The 21,274-nt window shown below is 42.3% G+C and overlaps 1 protein-coding gene across 2 annotated transcripts in view; it reads right to left on the reverse strand.

Annotated features, from left to right (window-relative positions):
• nrg1 (neuregulin 1) overlaps window positions 1–21,274 on the reverse strand; it is a 59,842-nt gene that overhangs the window by 3,783 nt on the left and 34,785 nt on the right. The window lies entirely within an intron of this gene.

Consider the following 21,274-nt stretch of genomic DNA (forward strand, 5'->3'; position numbering starts at 1 on the left):
TGATTTTTGTGTCACAGGTCTACGTGTTTAATACAGGGAAGTGTAGTGGAAGTCCTTTAATACAGGTGTGCATATCAGTGTGTGTGTGTGTGTGTGTGTGTGTGTGTGTGTGTGTGTGTGTGTGTGTGTGTGTGTGTGTGTGTCCAGAGTTCAGCTGAGACAGTGTCCTTCGCCCCGCCAGGCTAAGTAAACAGTCTTCCAGCCAACCCAGGTGGCCTTGCAGATCTTATCCGTGCTGCACTCAATGAGACCATTTTGAGAAACTCACGCCTCGTCCCATCATTTCAATCCCAGCGGGCAACGTTGTGGGGGTTTGAACAGCCGGTTCCGCTTCCTTAATTCTTTGATAAGCCCGGGCCAAGCCAGCTCCGATCAGCAAGAACCCTGTTATCATGGTACCGAATAGGTAAATATCTTCAGCAGTCAGGCTCACCCGAGCCCAGACTTCTCGTTGAGAAGGGGTGTCAATTGCATTCAGAGACCAGTTGATCAAATCCATAATTCCTCTTTTAGGTTTTAGAGAACAGACTGTGAGAGAGTATTCCAGGGAAAAGTAAGTAAAAACACAAGACAAGACAAGGACATAAGAAGCTAAGCAGGGAAGATAAGGGCAGGAGAGGAGAAAAGTGCGACCGCCTTCGCTGAGAGCCAAAAGAGATGTCCATCACAAGGACATTGGCTCGAGCGCGCTGTTGGGGAGAAGCCGGCCCAGACCTGTGTTCGGTCCAAGTACGTCACAGGGACAGCGGTTTGGGTACACTGTCGGAGTCCATTCCTATAGTGCACGGAGTGGCGCTGTTCGTTCCTTGGTCGGTAGAAGGCAAGGACCTCACGGGGGATGCCTCGTGTAGTAAAATGGGATCTAGATCCAGTAGAGCAGCAGAAGTTCCACCGGGCAGCCAGGGACAAAACTCAATATTTGACTGTATGGTTAAGAAATGGGGAATTGGGTGTATGAAATATGTTGTTAAGTGGCAAAAAGTAAACGGGTTTCCCGGGAAGGGATCGCTGAATGTTAACCAGTTAAAGAAAGTAGAGAAACAGTTGCGGGAGGAGGAAGCGAAATTATTGAAATAAGGGAAAGTTAACACTGTAGATTTGCATAGGGTAAGCGATGAGAAGGAATGTTTGAAAAAGTGGATGATGGAAGCAGAAAGGAGGGAAAAGAAAGCAGCTCTGAAAGAGTTGCCTAGAGAAGTGCATGGAAGGGAGGCGGACGCAGAATCTGCCTCAGCGCCTCTTCCACCTCCGTATAACATGGAGAACAAAACATAATTTCCCTGTTCACACACTGTTTGTGCTTCTCCTTATGCCCTAGTACAAGCTGTTTTGCAGGGCCTGAAAGCCGATGCCGATCTGGATTCCTTGCCTGACCCTACGCTGGGGGTAAGACACCTGACCTACGAGCATGAAGAAAACCATGGATATTGTCAGGCTTACAAGCAAAGACAGGGCAAATCTGTGGATTATTTCATACTTCGTATGACAAATGTGTTTGAAGCTAATGGTGGAATACCAAAGGATGACATGACAGGCGTCACCGCCTCCACATGTGAGGACCATCTCTGCGGCCATATTTTACGGGGACTAAGATCAGATGTGGCAGCCGAAGTAAGGTGTTCGCAAGTGGGGAGGGAAAATGAACCTCGACTAATGGAACTACGACGCCATGCTCAGAACCACCTTGACGAAAGGAAAGAGCAAGAAAGAGGAAAAACAGACCGGCAACCTCCACAACGCAGCCTTAACTCTGTAAAAGGCCACAGCGAACCCGCGGGGTGGCTTCCACTGTAAAGGCAGCTGGCGCGGCCGAGGCCGGGGGGAAGACGTGATCGACGACGCGATCAACAACGACAGCAGTGGTGAGGAGACCTAGATGCCTGCTTTTCCTGTGGTAAGCTTGGACACTGGAAGCGGAATTGCCCTAACCAAGGCTATCCAAGACGCGAACATCATCAACACTAAAACGACCAAGTGACCAGGGCCAGTGGTGGGTGCAGGCAGACTGAGACCGGAGGGAAAGGACGCCAGAGAACGCTTCAGGCTGTGGTTTGCCCACCTCATCAGAACAGGGAAATGAAAATCACACACACACACACACTGATGTAGAAAGTGTTTTACACACAGACACACACACTTTAATACATCACTTTTGAGCATGTAGAACGGTTTCTGTGTCACCAGCTGGTACATATGTACATTTAAATAGCGCGCCTTATAAATCACTACCCTTGTATAAAATGTTAGTTTGTAATCAGGAAGTAGAATTTCTTGTAGATTCTGGGGCCACCCACTCTGTATTACGCTCAGATTCTCTCTCACCCCAGCCCGTGCTGGGTGAGAGGTTCACTCATTCTGTGTCCGCATCAGGAACCATACAGAGAGAAACTTTCACCATACCCCTGTGTTGTGTAGATGGACAGGGTAGAAAATTCACACACGGGTTTCTGTGGTCAGACCTGTGCCAGGTCAAGTTGCTTGCCAGAGATTTGATGTGCAAGCTGAAAATAAGTTAAATTTCCTGCTATAATAGCATTAAAATCACACAATCTGACTATGATTATATGATGGTGAAATATAGCCCCGTGACCCCGGCTTTCGCTTACGAGTGGAAGCTGGAGGAGGGACTGCTTGTTACAGAATTCATACAAGGGACTCGCAACTGCATGCCTCCAGACGTCTATTTTATGGCTTCCGGAGAGTTGAGTTGCATGTCTCACTTTTCTCTGCATGGTCCTGATGACAGTTATGAGGAAGAATGGTACAGAACCGAGAATGATTTGCTAACTGTGACATGTATGTTTTGGAGCTCCACATTTGCTGCACTTGCGATTCCTCTCACTGATGAGCAAAGAAACATGTTTGCTATGGATGCATCCGTCCCACATGTTTCCCTGGCAAAAGCTTACAGCTACCAGCGGGAAGACATGGGAGAACTTATGCACCGGTGCTACCGCGCCTGTGTTTGGGAGACTACAGATCACAAGAAAACAGTGTTGTTTTCTCGGGAAATAATAGCCTACAAGAAAACCGTGACTTATACAGTCCACTGTGTCCGCTCAGTTGAGCTTGTGGACATAGCTGTCTCACACTGTCTGCTTCAAACGACACCTCCTCTAAACTCCTCACACCCCCTGCTGACAGAGGTGCCTGATGGCTTGTGGGCCTCCTATATGTATGATGTAGGCTTATTAAAGATTGTGAGCAAGTGGTAATCACTCCAAAGTCCTCTTTTAGACCATGCCAAAGACAATATCCTCTGAAACAGGAAGCCAAAGAGGGGATCACTCCTGTGTTTGAATCCCTATTAAAGGCCGGAGTAATTATTCCATGCCCTACATCTCCGGTTCGCACTCCACTATTCCCTGTGAAGAAAATCAGAAGACCAAAGCTGTAATCCCTAGAGCCCCTGTGGTTCCAAACCCCCACACCATTTTGTCCCAAATCCCATCTGATGCTATGTGGTTTACTGTTGCTGACCTGACTAACACATTCTTCTCTGTTCCAGTTCACCCAGATAGCCAGTTCTGGTTTGCCTTTAAGTTCCAGGGAAAGGCTTACACATTCACTCGGTTGTGTCAAGGCTACTGTGAGTCCCCCACAATTTACAATGCCGCCTTAAGAGACTCTCTGTCAGACTTGATTCTCTCCCAAGGCACAGTGTTACTGCAGTATGTCAATGATCTGCTACTGTGTGCACCCACACAAGAGCAGTACATTGCAGACTCTCTCGCGTTACTGACACATTTGCATCACAAGGGCCACAAAGCTAGTAAGTTAAAACTACAGTTTTGTAAAGAGCAAGTCATATTCTTAGGGCATGTGATTTCTTATAACTCTCATCAGATTTCCTCCAAGAGGGTGGAAGCTGTGATGACCATTCCAAAGCCTCTCACCAAAAAACAGATGATGTCATTTCTAGGAACCACATCATACTGTCGCAATTTCATTCCACACTACTCCTCTGTGGAAGCTTACTGCACTCATACATGTTACAAGCCTGTCAGCCAATGATCACATTTCTAGGACACCGGAGGCTGAAGCTGCTTTCACTACCTTGAAGAAGCTGCTGCAAACCGCGCCTGTTTTAGCGCTCCCAGACCCATCCAAACTATATACACAAATGGTGGATGAAAAGAATGGTTTCATGTCTTCTGTTCTTTTACAGCACCATGGTGATTCACTTCCCCGGTGGGTTATTACTCTTCGAAGCTTGACCCAGTGGCTGCGGGCCTGCCTGCATGCCTGCGAGCAGTAGCTGCGTGTGAAAAGGCCGTTCTCCCCTCACGTGACATCGTAGGGTACTCTCCTCTGACAGTGCAGGTACCCCATGCAGTTTATGTTATTTTGCTGGAGCAGAAAACTTCACACCTTTCTGCAGCTCACTGGCTCAAGTACTCTTCCATACTGCTTGACATGCCCACCATCACAGTGAAACGATGCACACCTAACCCAGCCACTCTTCTCCCCACGCGAGAGGATTGTGAGCCACACAGCTGCACTGCTGTATTGGGTGAAACTTGTACACCTCGGATTGACCTGTTAGATGTTCCCATCGAGAACTCTGACATTGTGTTATATGTAGATGGCTCCTCCTCACGCGATTCATGTGGAACTAACCGGGTGGGTTTTGCTGTGTGTTCTGATCATACTACTCTCGTTTCAGGTTCATTGCCCAGACAATTCTCAGCACAGACTGCGGAACTTGTGGTGCTCACAGAAGCCTGTAAACTTGCGGAGGGTGAGTCGGCCACCATCTACACTGACTCTCGCTACGCGTTTAGTGTGGTACATGATTTTGGCGCCTTGTGGAGACACAGAAAGTTCCTGAAATCTGATGGGAAGCCCATCCTGAATGCTAACCAGGTAGCAGCACTGCTGGACGCCATCCTCCTACCTGCTCGCATTGCTGTACTGAAGTGTGCAGGTAAAACTGATTCTGTCTCCCGAGGAAATGCTGCCACCGATGCAGCCGCCAAAGCAGCCGCCGAAGGAGGCCTACCCTTCCAACTTGTCTTGGCACCGCTGCCCACACCTAGACTCGCTGATCTTCCTGCTGTACAGTCATTTGCCTCCCAGCCAGAGAAATCTGGCGCAAACATGGCTGCACACTGGTCGAATCTGTCTGGCGCTCCCCTGATGGCCGCCCATGTCTGCCTAAACACTTCTTCCCATGGTTTCTAAAATGGGCACATGGGTTAGACCATGTGTCTAAAGAGGGGATGCTACAAGCACTAACATCGCTATGGTTCACCAAAGGGTTTTCCACAGCAGCTGAGAGGTATTGCAAAAGGTGTCTCATTTGTGAGACCGACAATGTGGGTCTCACAGGTAAACACTGCAACCCCCCCCCCCCCCCCCCCCCCCAGATATGCCTTTTGACCATCTAATGATGGATTTCATTGAATTGACACCAGCCGAGGGAAAGAAGTATTGTCTGGTAGTAGTGGACATGTTCTCGTGGGTAGAAGCATTCCCCACTAAAAGTGCAGACAGCAGTGCAGTGGCAAAAGCCCTCCTGTCAGAAATCATTCCCGAGTGGGATATCCCAGGGAAAATCACAAGTGATAATGGCACTCACTTTGAACCAGACATTGAAGGAAATCAGCAAGCAACTAGGTTTCAAATCGCAAACACACTGTGCATATCACCCACAATCTGGAGGTGCGGTGGAGAGAATGAATGGCTCCTTAAAGTCCAAGCTGGTGAAGTGCTGTGAAGAAACTGGCCTCACGTGGCCAAAAGCACTTCCCCTCGTGCTGATGTACACACGGACCAAACCCCCAGTACACCTCAGCCCTTATGAGGTGTTATATGGACGACCTGCCAGAGTGGGGGCAGAATCCCCCGAAATGGACAGGCATGTCCACAGAGTTGTGCAACAGCTAAATGATTGTGTACTGTCAAAATCTCTCCAGGACTCTCTCACAGGTAAACAGAGCAGTGAAAGCAACCCTGCCCAGGCCAGCAGAAGGACCCCTGCACCCGTTCAAACCAGGGAACTGGGTGTTAGTGAAGGATTTCAGGAGGAGACACTGGAAGGCGAAGCGATAGCTGGGCCCATTCCAAGTCCTACTGACCACACAAACAGCGGTGAAGGTTGGAGAACGAGTTACTTGGATCCACGCCAGCCACTGTAAGCTGTTTGGAGGAGAACCACCCGGAACGGAGGAACAACCGGACGAGACAAACGGGGCAGAATAATCCCCGCACCTCATTCAGGTAGTAGGCAGTCTACCCTCTACCTGCAATGATGCAACAAGCCAGGAAGCAGCTCATCACTGGGGTAGCCCTGATGCTCTTCAGTGGGCTGATGATTGCCCTCTGGAACCCATTTTCCAGGAGACCAAACTTCCCGGGACAATGCCACGACTCCAAAAAAGACTCCTATTATTTAATCATAGGAGTGGATCAGGCCGATGCAGACACAATGGGCATAATAAAGGTAAGACTACATCGTGCATTAAGCCCAAACCACAGTGTGACCCGTGCTAATGCAACGGAGGTCACCGCCACCATAGCCAAGCAAACATTCAGACCACTCGCGGACCCCTTTGCACTGACCGTGTATGTTATCCAGTCAAGCCAAATACTTGGCTCAAACTGTAAATTATACATTTTAAATTGTTATTGATCTCTTTACCCCTAGTCCTAAAGTGGATATTTATTTTCTTACTCTTCCTATATTTATTGTTTGTTTATTTGCACTGCTGTAACTGGAGCCTCGTCGTCTCGTCTCTCTATATACTGTACTGTATATAGCGAATATGAGAATAAAATTTACTTTGACTTCAGCACCAAGCAGGCGCTCGCGCTCACTTTTCGCATATAGAATTTCAAAAAAACATTGGTGCAAATTATAAGTCTGTATCATAATGTCTGGTGTTTTCGTGTTTGTTGGTTTGTTTTTATTTTGTTTTATTTTGCGAGTTGGTTATTAGATGCTGCTCCAGCCAGCCGGAGAAACCCCCACCGCCCTGCCCTCTCCTCCCTGTGCCACAAGCAGCAGGCGCACCTCGCAAACGGAGGGCGCCCTTACTCCCAGCAAATGGGCGATAGAAAACCGATCGGTGCCTATTTTGCGAGTTGGTTATTAGATGCTGCTCCAGCCAGCTGGAGAAACCCCCGCCGCCCTGCCCTCTCCTCCCTGTGCCGCAAGCAGCAGGCGCACCTCGCAAATGGAGGGCGCCCTTACTCCCAGCAAATGGGCGATAAAAAAACCGATCGGTGCCTATGCCATTTCCAATATGCGCTGACTGATGTCGGGGCAGCATGAGTACAAGCAATTTTTTTTTAATTTATTTATTTTTTGCCGATGCCCGTGATGCCACCCCTACCACGATGCCGCCCCAGGCAACCGCCTGTGTCGCCTGTATCAAAAACCGCTACTGTAACTAGGTAACCACTGCTATTCTTGCTTCACCCAACAGGTCAAGGGTTCTGCTATGACAGTTGTCAGAGAAGAACCAGCATGATTTTGCAGTGGCAAAAATGGAATCTGTTGCATGTATGGTGATTAGCACCACTTTCAAACCAATACTCTAGTTTTCATTAAAGCACTGAGGGAGTAGCCACTTCCTAACCTCACTGGATACTCAAATTCTTTCTTTCATTTTATTGCTCTCCTTTTCTGTGTCTCAAGAAGAAAAACAAAAATAAACAAAAATGTTTTTAAAAATTACACAATCCTCTATTTTCCCTCAGCCAGTTTTTTTTAAGCCATTCTTTTGGTTAAATAATTGGATACATTTTATAGACCTCTTTAATTTTTCTTCAATGCTTACAAGGGCAATGCTTACAATTTTTGTCAGTTTGCTTCTTTACATGACCCCAGTGGGTTTTAAATGAAAAAGTTAAGATGTTATTTTAATGCAGACCTTCAGCTTTAATTCAAGGGTTTTGAAAAGGTATTTCACTAATTGTTATAAAGTACTGAAATATTTAATAATAATACTATAAATTTCATATACATGGGCCCCATTCTTTTAGAGATAAAAGATGTGAGCAAGGGCGTAGATTTGGTTTTGGCATTGGTGGGGACAGATGATTCAACCACCGAACCCTGCCCTGTTTCTTTTTTTTTCCTTTTCGTCTTTGCTTCTTGATTAAAAAAAAAGGAGAAATATACTTCCTACATATGCTATTCTACATGCTTTTAAACCATTTAAAATTACAATTCATAGTTTTATATGTGAATTATACAATGTTAAGTTACTATTAAACAAATGAACAAGTATTTTATACTTTAGTTTACTTCAACCATATTCCATATAAATCAGATATCATACAAAAATAAAAATAGCTTAAAATACAGTCATGACAATAAAATAATATGACTTTAAGGACTTAACATTATTACTTCAGTTACATCAACATCTCTTATACATTAGCACTAAGGGAACACTGAATGACCTGGTGGTTTTTGTCCATAAAACTACTCATCTAAGATTACCACGAAGTAAAAGATCTCTCAGCAAAATGATGCAACATTTTAGGCACACTATTGCCCCTATCAAGTCAGTGAGCTGGTATGTTTTACTCTAAACATGAACTACTGTTACAGCAACAGACATGGACTACTGGTGTCCCACACAACAACTCAATGTCCACTATGTGAAGCAGCCACACACATGCCTTCTCCTCTCATTAACTGAGATGAACTGCTGGCATATTGGTTTTACATCTATACTGTCCAGTCTCTCCTGGTGGACATGGCAACACGTTATTCATGGTTATATACAATTTTAGACTGATGTGGGCCAAAGCCTAAAACGATGTGCCGGGAGTTTGCTGTTCTCTCCGGTTCAGATATTTGAAGTTTGCACAGCTACATTCTTGCCTGAAATTTTTTTAAAAGTTTATTTTGCAACCCAGAAAGAGTAATAAGAGGGGCACTGAAATTCAGGATTGTTCGAGAAAAAACGGGAGGGTTGGCATGTATTACCTTGCATAGCCTGTAACGTTATTATGATGGACAGATTTTATGAGTGAACTTGACTTTAAGTGACTTACAGGTTTCTTTGAAAAATACTTTCTTATATCCAGGTTCTTTTTGCTGCCATCCTCCTCTCCTCCTTGCAGGTCCTGGCAGTAGTGATGTGCGGATCGATCCTGAAATATCGATTCCTCTGATACCAATCATTTATGTTCTAGAATCGATTCTCACATTAAAATATCAATATTTTAGTAAATTAGGGTAAATTTGTAGTTTATCATTAACAGGAACACAGTGGAAAGAAACTATAACATTCGGATTGTCTACATTCAAAGGAACTATTTCCTCTTCCGCCTTTCATAGTCATTTGCGAAATAGGCTGTCTCGCAGCCCCTTGGCGTGCGCACTCACAACAATGGCTGAGCGTAATTGGAGTCATGTGCGAACCTATTTTACCTCCACAAAAACTGAGACGTGGTTTGCGATACATGTGGCAAAAACGTGAGGTGTTGTGGCCACACTAGGGAGACATTCAAAAAGGCTGTTGGGGGGGATATATACATTTTATAGTGTTTATTTATCGGATGAAATACGTTAAATGTCCGGAAACAGCGGGGGTGTCCAAATTCAGAGGCTGCTTCCACCTGAGGACCCGGTAACAGGTGTTGTGCCAAAAAGTGATTGTCTGCCAAAAACTGATTTCCGGTATTTGCTAAAAACTGATTGCTCGTATTTAAACTGCTATAAGTAACTTGTTGGGCTATAATATGTGAAAAATGTTAAATGCATCCCTCATGGATGACAAAGTCATACTGAGCCACAAACAACATTCGTGTAACAAGGTAGAAGCCGCAATCAGTTTTTGGCAGTGACCTTTATATAACCTTTATTTATGCAGTTAAAAAAAATCTCATTAACATTAAAAATGGATTTTGTCAGAGTAAGCTGGCCAAGAGGACAGCAGAAATGGCAGCAAATATGACAATAGTTCTGTAAAAATATATTTTAAACGAGGATAAAGGACCGGATTGGTTATAATGTAAGTACAATAACACAGAGCTGTAAAGATACTTGAAAAAACAGATAATTTTTGGATTCTATATATAACCCCTTTGTAAACGCTGTTCACCGAAGTCTATTTATCAACATACATAAAGATATTACACATAAAAAAAAAAAATTTAAAAAAATACATACACGGAAACATTGGAAATCAGTTTTTGGCAGGCAATCACTTTTTGGCACAACACCGGCCTTCGTGGTCGAGAAAGCCGGGTATACGTCACGATCTCCCTCGGTGGAGTGAAACTCTGCCGTCTGCTCCTTGCTGTCTAAAATATAACCGGGCGCTGACGTAAACTCTCCACCGTCTCACACTTTTGTTTAATCAGTTTTCTGTTTGACGTTTATTCAGCTGTGTGAAAACCCCGGAGGAGCCCTCCCGAGGGATTAATAAAGTTAAATTTAATTTAATCGAATCTGATAACTTTAATCTCAGCCAAACTGATTTACTCACGAACAAATAAAACACTGAAAAAGCCAAACAATAACATTTTTAAGTTATCTAAGTGACTTATATATCATGTTTAACCCGAGTAGCGAAAGACCGCGGGGATTTGAAGACGATGTGTCGGTCGGCTCAGATATTTGAAGTTTACACAGCTACATTCTCACCTGAAAATATGTTAAAAGTTTTTTTGCGACCCAGAAAGAGAAATAAGAGTAATATTAAAACTAAGCAGCTGCCGTCATTGTTGGAAACAAGTACTCTGATGTCCTGTAATCATTATGATGCTATAATTTGAGATACAATAAATAAAATAAGTTTTTGTAGAAAGTATCGGTATCGGATCAGTATCGTCGATACCACCCTGAATATTACTTGGTATTGGATCGGAAAGGAAATCAGTGGTATCGCACATCACTACCTGGCAGCGCAGGATTGCCACTGCTAAAACTAAACAGAGCTCCCTGAAAGGCACAGCCAATCACATTGGCCATATTTGTCACATGATGTAGGACTCCAGTAGAGAACTAATTTAACTCTTTCTGCACGCTCGCTGAATGAGACGTTGACAGATCGCTTTTTTTTTTCTATCGGTTTTGTTTTTCTTTACTCCAAGAGATCAAATTATTGGTGGGGACAATTCAATAATCGCTGGATATTGGTGGGGACATGTCCCTTCCGTCCATGCCAAATCTACACAGCAAATTCAAAAGTGTTAAATGTTTTGGTGTTAGTAGACTTAGAGTTAATTTTACTCTAAGTAGAGTCACATTCTTTTAATGTAACTCTGAGGTGTAAAATGATAGTAGTTAAAATCGAGTGTTAAAAATGAGTGTTTCTATGTCAAATCTGGAGGTGTTACAATTGAAACATTAACGCTTGACCTCTTAACTCTGAACTCCTACAGGGGCTATGACACCAATAGAGTAAATTCACAGACTCCGCCCCCAGCACGGCTCCAATCGAAGCTGAAGTGAAGCCGTTTCAGAACATTTTGCTCTACATATTTGAGTTGTTTGCCATGCTTGGTAAGTCATTTTTTCAAAGATTGTTTCAATTATTATTATTAGCTTTTACTTCTGTGGCTCTTTGGAGTTGAGACAAAGCTGTGTGAAAGGCATTAGCCATGTTGCTCGGTGATAGCATAATATTCTGTTTTAGCTAGCTGAAAGGTATTGTTTGCGGGCAAATACCACAGCCTTGAAAAAAAGCTTGCATGTGAATTTTCAGTCAAACCTTTGGTCAAATACACCTAAAACAATGTCTAGAATGTGAAATGTTGGTATAATGGTGCTACTTGAAGCCTGAAAACGATCTCCCAAAAACAAACAAACAAATAAAACGAGCAGACAGCAGTAGTAGATGTCCTGACTGGGTTCTACGTTAGCGTTTAGATCCCTCCAGAGTTTTGTGCACACGGTTTAGGTAAAAATGAAAAAGGTTGAGGTTTTACATTTAGTTCAGTATTACCTGTTGCCTGTGTCCTTGTCTTTTGGGAAAATACTTTACACAAGTAATGGCTCAAAAAGGATTCCTTTTTTGTTACTGTGCTGCAATTGTTTGTGCCATCAATTAGTGTCAACTAATTTTTATTCAGTCTCCACATAGGATATGCTTGTGAAGATGGAATATGGGGGAGAGCAGAAGTGCGTTGCAGTTCCACAAAGTGATGAATGACGGACATGTATATTGTATTTTGTATTTATTGAATTAAGTGATGAGAATGCTATTATTTGCATTTGTGAGAACATGTACACTGTTACATCTTTCAGAAAATGTTTTGAAATTGTGGTGCACAGTTCAGAATAAATGTTTTTCAAAGACCATTGCGTCTTTTTAGTAAATGTTTATTTCCAAGAGAAATTTCTAGACGTTCAGAACAGTAAAATTCCCGCTTTTTAGAATTAATTAGAAGATAACTCTTACGTAGGTTAACTAAAATACTCTTTGAGAGTTAATATATAAACTCTTAACACCTAGTTAGCATTAGTAAGTGTTAAATTATCAACTCCAGACAAATTTGGTGTTTAACACTAAATCAGAGTTAACGTACCAACTCTCCAAAAAGAGTTAAATTAACACTCTCTGGTGTGGACCCATATAGACACTTTAAAAGTGTTGAAATCAAATCTGACAGTGTTAATTTGGACATGCTGGATTTGCTGTGTACGCCCTTGGATGTGAGACATTGCAGAGAGCCTTTATAAAGACACATAAAAAATTCTCAAAAGTTATGTTAAAACTTGCATGTTAAAAAATACTTCTTTGTACATCCACAATATTCTTAATATAGTCTGGTTACAGAGTTTAAATTCCTCCCTCAGTGTTCCCTCTGTGTGATCCAACTTCTCTGGATATGCAAAGTACTGTGGTACAGGAATGACATTCCGACTTGCACCAAACACTTTTTTTTTTTTTTTGTAACAGTGTAGATAGCAAAAACTTGTCAGATAAACAAGTCAACAGTCTGGCACTTCCTTAAAAAGCAGGAATCCACTGGCTAGCTCAGAATCACCAGAAGGCCTGGAAGACAACTAAAGTGGACGACTGTAGATTTTTTTCCATGATTAAGAAGTTTAGGGAAATTCCTTCACAACATCTTGCCAAGTCAAGAACATTTTTGACAATGTAGGTATATCGTCGAAGTCTGCAATCGCAAAATTCTTTCATGAATGTAAATACATGGGATTTTTACAATAATTTGCAAACTACTGCTTAGAGTACAAGTTCACAAAGTCAAAAAAATATCTCAAAGAAAAAAGTAAAATATAGTTGAGTCAGAATAATGATAAGATAACTATAGCTATGGTGAAGAAAAGTGGCAGCTCATGCACTTTTGTTTTTTTTTTAAATTTCTTTTGTTTTATCTATAAAACTCAAACATGTGATATGATAATTCAATTTTATATATCTTAGATCTGCTGCACATTGTTAAAGATACTTCATTGAGGTAACATCATACAAAAATAAATAAATAAATCTTTCCTGCATCCATTTCAAATTAAAAGCACTCAAGTCTTTCACTCAACAGAAACACTGGCCTTTAGGTTTTGATTATGTCATATTTGTATGAACTTGCTGTACACAGATTTGAATGATGAAATATTAAAATATTTTGAATGATCTTTTAAAATAATTCATTGTAAGTACCATTTTTCTTGAAAGACAAGAATTTTTTCTGAGAGGTATTCATTTTCGATTTCAATGAGCTGTATACACTTTCTATTAACATTTTATTTTTATTTATTTTTCCATTGCTTCCATTGTCATATTTAGGAGACAGTAGTTGGACTTTGATGCACACTATATAACACACAATAGTGACATCATATGTTCTGAAGTATTTACCATATAGATTTAGCAATTTTCTGTTTTTTTGCCATTTCAGAAATACAGGCTAGATGTCTCCTAAAGGATTGGGTTCATATTCTTCATGGTTCAGATTGAAAATTAATTCATTAATTAATCAATTACCTTAGAGTTTATGGCAAGTGTCTGTTGGAGTTGGGTGCATCTCGGCACTTCTTTGAATGAGCACTTAAGTCACTGGTGCCACCGGTGGCATTCAGACGACCCCGGGCACCCTGTGTGGCACGTTGGCTATTCTCCGCCAATGACATCACAGAGACAGACTCAGTGTCAGACTGTACACTGTTGCTCCAGTCATTACTCCAGCTGCAGAGACAGGGAGGGCGTTGTTTACATAATGACAGTGTTTAGGCCTATAGACCATTAAAGCAATTAATATGGGAAAAATGTCTGCACTGAATATCTTCTCTCTGTTATCAAAGTATGTTTTGTATTCCAGGTTGCACAGGGTATGTATGAACTCTGTATGAACATGTATGCAATTTAAAATGCAAGTGTTAATTCTGTCATTAGGAAAAACCAGTACCCAGTAAATTTTTTCTGATCTTATTCATCTTTTATCTTACTAGATGAAACAATTTTCTACATCTAAAGAGGAGTGACCTTTTCAAAAGCATAGCAAAATAATAGTAGAGTAGTTGTCCGCATTGTTCACCAGGAGGTGGACATACAAGACAAGGACAAGAACTTGAGTCCATTTGGATTTAGACCATCAGGACTAGCACACATTGACTGAGGTATAGTCAGTGCAGCCCTTATCTTATGGTACCTCATAACTTTCTTGATGAGCTGTGACCTCTGCCCCAGCTTCCTTCAAAAGGCCTTCTTTCCCTCCTTAATACTTAAAAAAGACATTTAAAACAAAGTGGTTTCTTGGCTCTAATTCTTGCCTTCTTGTTCCCTAACTTGAATATACTTAATTTTTTCTGGATCAGAATTTGTTTTGGGGAAAATGGTAAACATGTTATATTCTCACTGCACATGATGCTGGATACTGCGTTTGCCTCTGAAAAAAGGCAACCAATGAGAGAGGTTTTTACACTGGGGGGAATCTTGGAGTAATTTTTGGCCAGGATATTTCCCTCAGCACACACAATAAGCAAATATGTAGAACTGTCTTCATTCATTTGGACAATATCAGTAAAATTTGAAATATCCTGTCTCAAAATGAGGCTTAAAAGCTATTTCTCACATTACTCCTAATTTACTGTAATCCGATTACTTTTTCAAGTAACGAGTAAAGTAAGGGATTACTATTGCAAAAATGGTAATTAGATTACCGTTACTTTCCCGTAGGAACGCTGCGTTACTGCGTTACTAAAACCGTGATTTTTTTTGCAAGAATGTCTCATGACAGTGACTTAAGCAAGTGTGACATTAGTGGCAACAGCTGTGTGCAGATTAACAATGGATAATATATCAAGTACGAGAGAGAGTATGAGCGTGCAGCACAGCACTGTCCTCAACCATGGCACACCCCAGGGCTTCGTTCTCAGCCCACTCTCATATTCACTTTTCACACAAGACTGCAACCCTATTCATAACACAATTTTTATATACAATTTTGCAGATGACACAGCCGTGGTGGGGATGATAACCGACAACAATGAGACGACCTACAGAGAGGAGGTCCAGGGATTCACATCCTGGTGTTAGAACAACCACTTGCTCCTCAGTACCAGCAAGACAAATGAGCTTGTTGTTCACTTCAGGAAACATAAAATGGATACATCACATGCCAGTGGACAAACTCTTTTTTAATTCCCTCCCCTCTGGCAGGCTCACGGTCATGAGAGCACAGACAGTATTTTTGCTCTCATGACATGCTCTCATGCTCTTAACAACAATTAAAGTCTTCACATGTGAATTCAACAACCCATGCATGTAGAACTCAGCAGCTACCCACACAAAGAAGCCATGATACATGCAAGGGTTTCTGCTTTGTGAGTGTTGTTATAGATTCACTCTCTCACGGGTAACTCTATTCTCAAAGCTGAATTCTGCTCAGTCTAATCAACCCGACTTTCCTCAGGTGATAGGACAGAGCAAATTTTATATTTGTTTAAATCTGGAAACTTATGTTTACTCAGATGACTATTTTTAAACAATTTTTTACTTCTCTTAGGAATGACTTGTGCCCCTTATTATGATGATTTATTTTCATAAAAATATGTATCATATTGTACAACAGACTAACTGGACAGGAGTGGAGAGACTTCAGAACCTTTGCATTTTAGGATTTCTGGAACATTAAAGTACTCCAGAAACAGTTTTCAGTAATTCCACAGCTACACAGAAAAAATAACTGTTGATAATTAATTTGGCAAACTCATTTTCCAAGTTATAAAAATAATCTGTTTAAAACTGTGCTTATGTTGATGCCACAGTATAACTCGGTTTAATGCTGTGAACTGGCCTTGTCTATTAAAAATGCTGTAGTATCTTAAAGGTTAATCTGAGTGTTGGGGCTTTCTTTATATTACTGTAGGATGCTTATCTTACATCATAAATCACCTTGAGGTGGCTGTTGTTGTGATTTGACACTATATAAAAACTGAATTTGATTTAATTTATAATAACTCGTGTCTGGGACCTTCACTGAAAGTTCCTCTGTAGAGGAAGCAAGTAAAGTCTGGGGGTTATGGCTCGCTCATGCTACCCTATGCTCTAATTATGGGGGTATCACAAAGCTGGGTACTGGAAAAGAGGGTTTGTCTGTTAGTCAAACCTCAGATTCTGGAGAAACATTGTGGTTTTTGTGCTGATCATGGAATGCTGAACCATCTCTTTAGACTCTTAAGGATATGTGAGGGTGCATGGGAGTGTTACCATCCAGACTACATATATTTTGAGCACTTGGAAAAAGCTTTTGAGCGTGTCTCTCAGAGTATCGTTTGGGGGAGTTTCTAGAGTATGCGGTATCTGGCCCATTGCTGCAAGCCTGCACAACTGTTGTGAGAGCTTGGTCTGCATTGCTGCCAATAGGTTGTACTCATTTTTGCTGCATGTTGGACTCTTTGTCACAGATTCTGGTGTCCTCAGAATTTCATCTCTGCTTTTTGTAGATAAAGTGGATCTGTTGGTATCATGAGGTGGTGACCTCCAGTTTGCACTGAAGCATTTAGATGCAGCAGGACTGAGAATTAGCACCTCAGAATAAGGTCCGCAGCTATAAAAGACTGGAATACCCAGTACAGGTCCGGCGTGAGATTCTACCCAAAGTAGAAAAAAGGAGCGCTGAATGTAAAAGCGAAGCTGTCAATTTACCGCCAGATCTGTCCCCACCCTCGACTATGGTCACAAGCTTTGGGTAGTGACTGAATGAGGTTGCAAATACAAGCCCTGGGAATGCTTTGGTGTTGTCCTTATAAATGGGAGGAGGTGGCTGGGGAGAGGGAGATCTGGGCTCTCTGCTTAGAGTGCTGGATGGCGATCTAGCCTCCAATAAGGGGAAGAATTCTGATGGATGGATGCGTGGATAGAATGATTGTAAACAGCCAGTCACAGAAAAAGCACTCTACATATATAGGGTTCACTTTGGTCAATATCTATTCAAGTGCTCAGTGGGCTAAGAAGTTGCCTGTAGAGTTTAAAATTATGTACAGTGATCCCTTGCTATATCGCGGTTCACTTTTCGAGGCCTCGCTGTTTCGCGTATTTTTGGGGGGTCCAGTTTTGGGGTTTTTTGGGGTTTTTTTTACCGCACATTGCGTTCTGTGTCCTGATCGGCTGTAGACCAAATTGTCAAATTTACATAAATCTTCGCTAGCAGAAGACAACAAACACAACAGTGTCAGCATCAAAGGATTACAAGGCACATTAAGCGAAACCAAACAATCAGATAAGTCAAGCTTTATTCAACTTATTCTTCTTGCTTTCTCTACTTCCACATCATTGATTCATTAATTTTGCATTCTCTCGCAGCTGCTCTATTCCCATGTTCTTGACCTGAAAAGAGGGTTTGATCTTTGGTTTCATTCTATAATACTGGACTTATTTTTCTATGAGGGTTTGAACTTTGAGATTGTTTAAACAAGAGAGAAACGTGTGAAAATGTTGATGCCTGTCTGAGAAAACTATATAAAGTGTGTAGTGAGGTGTTTTACGGCCTTAAAACATCTATAATAATTGTAAAAAATAAAGATAAGATAAGATAAGATGACCTTTATTAGTCCCAAAGGTGAGAAATTTGTTGTGCAAAGTTATGTAGCAGAAATTAGAAAACACTGGAGTGCAATAAAATAAAATAAAATACTATATACAATAGAATAAAATAGAATAATATATACAATAGAATACAAATGTTATATACAACTTTGCGGATTTCACCTATCGCGGGTTATGTTTAGAACGTAACACCCACGATAAACGAGGGAACAACTGTATACAGTTTTTCTTGGTGTTCTTACTCTTGTCTTGATCATTAGGTCACTAACAAGCAAGATGGATGAACTAATAGCGTTACTCTGGAGTCTGATGGAGTATCTGGAGTGTAGCCTGATGTGCTTTAATGAAATACAGATTAAACAGGACATTCCCGATGACAGTGTATCTATTAAAGGCTTCCACACTGTTCGGGGTGGCAGTGACAGCTTGGTGAGTGGTAAAAAGGAAGGAGGGGGCTTGCTGTTCTTGTTAACAACCGATGGGCTAGACCTGCTCATATCTCAATCAAAGAACTAATTTGTTGCCCGGACAATTTATTTATTTAAAAAGGGACAATACAGTTTAACATTTAAACAGTTTCAATTTGGAGCATGAAACTGATATGCTGCACATAGAGTTTATAGGTATCACTAATTCATAACCATTAATTTTTTTTGTCACTTTTAGGCTTTTATATTCAAAATCCAAACAAACAAAATTACAACATTCAATTAAATAAAACCATAATACAACATGGCTCAAACCAATTAACTGTGTATTTTGAAAAATCAAATTTAAACAGTTTACACAGACTGTCTTTTTGACACTATAAGCCAACTGCCATGGCTTATAGCAGGGTTATCAAACTCCAGGCCTCAAGGGCCGGTGTCCTGCAGGTTTTAGATCTCACCCTGTGTAACAGTTGCTATTGTAATGTAGTGTATCACCACATGGTGGCGCCTCCTGTCTCATGACTGGTGTGTCATCCCCTTTTTTGTTCTTCTTCGCACTCCTCCTGTAATGGATGCTCCCGTGTGTACGCGGACTAGTGTGCTCTTTAGTAATGTGTGGTAGAGGTAGCACTTTTATTTTTGATATTGTAAATAAATGAGTACTTTTTGGAAAGTCAGAAGCTGTTGCTCATTCGCTATCCACCTGCACACCTCCGCGGCTGGCTTCATCTCCACCGCACGTTACAACTGGCGCCCGAACTTTTTCCCCTTGGACTTCAGACGATTTTTGTATCCCGCCGAGGATTCTTCTCTTCTAGCACGTGAACTGTCTCGGAAATCCCCCCACTTTTGCGGACGCTCGGACGTTTTCCCCAGCCATGGCCGCAGCCTCAGCTCAGGTGGGACCTGACTAATTTCTGGATACCGCGGTGTGCCGCTGCTCCGCTTGGGAGAAGGAAAAAGAAGGAACTGACTCCCCGCGATTTCAACGATATTTGCAGGCGTGGAAGACCACTGACCCATCGCTTGACACGCTCGCCTACCGAGGGAGAGTACTCCGTGAGTGACTGTACGGTCCGTCGGACCGCCAACTCAGTGCTGTTGGACCGTTACGACATCGGCGGCGCTAAGGCTAATGCTGCAGTGACTTTGACTCAGTGTTTATTCAGAGGGACGTGTTGTTTTGTGTAAAGCATTGAAGCATCAGAGTGTGCATGGACGCTCTCGGTCTGACTGATATATGCGCTTAGGTACTGTGTGTGAACGCTCTTTTCACTTCGCCATAACTTTTGTGGGAGCGAGTTGTTTCCACACTTTTAAAATGGCGTCCCACGCAGACACGAGGAGTGAGGAGGATGGCTGCGACCCGGATGCTGAGGCGCCTGGCCTGACAAAGTACATCATCCCTGACTCTACACATATTTACCTAAACCTTGAAGTGGTAAACTTGGGAGCTGAGGTCGTGAAGGCACGAGTTTGCTTACAGGCTTCACTGGAGCTGCAGAAGAGCCTGCTGAAGTGTCTGGATCATGGAGCTACGGGAGAGCCGGGAGAGCGGCCATCTCCCCAACGAACCCCGCCGGTGCCCCGTAATGACCGCTGGTTGGACGGGTACCAGGTGGACTAACCGTTATCATATGGACGATCTTAAGGTTGACTGAGGGTTGGTTTCATAAAAGATGTATGTGATGTAATTATTCTGTTCGTAAGGGATGATTACCTGTTCTGTTCCACTGAACCCTCGTCACCTCAGCCCGTGAGAGGCTTTTGGTTTGGTTTTCTGTTGTACTGATTTAAGCAACGGGATGTGTTGTATTTTTGACTGTTTTTCCCTTGTCTAGGACAACCTCAAGAGGATGAGTAGCCAGTAACACTGACTGTTCTGTATTGTTTGCTTGAATCACTAATTTTGTTTATTGATTGTGTTGATTGTATTGACTGTACCGATGCTGTATAACAATTCCTCCACAGCCTGCTTACTACCTAAAGTAGCTATGTATAGTGAAAGGGGGTAGCGGGAGGAGGGTTACCTGGGTACGGCTGAGGACAGCCTTTTTCTCACCAGGCTTGATCTGAAGTGAAATGTTTTGGTTAAACCTGTTTGATGCTGTCTTGTTGCGTTGCTATTTTGAGTCATGATATGTAGATGTTTCTGTTTGCTCTACTTAATCCAGTTTTATGGCTCTTTATTGCATTAAGGTTCATTCTTGGCATTTACTTAAAAAAAAAAAAGGAAAAAAAAGTGAAAAACTAAGAAAACTGATTTTCCACTGTACATATGCGTCTTTTCTTCACCAATTTCATTTTTAAATGGTCTTTTGCCCTGTGTGTGTGCACCAATCTTAGCTGTAACCTCTATGTATAGGGTACTGATAGGTCTGGTGTGTGCTTTTTCAGCTGTGTACGGCTGAGGACAGCCTTTTTCTCACCAGGGGGGACTATGTAACAGTTGCTATTGTAATGTAGTGTATCACCACGTGGTGGCGCCTCCTGTCTCATGACTGGTGTGTCATCCCCTTTTTTGTTCTTCTTCGCACTCCTCCTGTAATGGATGCTCCCGTGTGTACGCGGACTAGTGTGCTCTTTAGTAATGTGTGGTAGAGGTAGCACTTTTATTTTTGATATTGTAAATAAATGAGTACTTTTTGGAAAGTCAGAAGCTGTTGCTCATTCGCTATCCACCTGCACACCTCCGCGGCTGGCTTAATCTCCACCGCACGTTACACCTGGGCCACCACACCTGAATCACATGATGAGTTTATTACCAGGCCTCTGGAGAACAGCAAGGCATGTTGAGGAGGTCATTTAGCCATTTAAATCAGCTGTGTTGGATCAAGGACACATCTAAAACCTGCAGGACACCGG

Source organism: Neolamprologus brichardi, chromosome 7 (assembly GCF_056152115.1).
Source record: "Neolamprologus brichardi isolate AB-2024 chromosome 7, ASM5615211v1, whole genome shotgun sequence".
Classification (NCBI taxonomy): Eukaryota; Metazoa; Chordata; class Actinopteri; order Cichliformes; family Cichlidae; genus Neolamprologus; species Neolamprologus brichardi.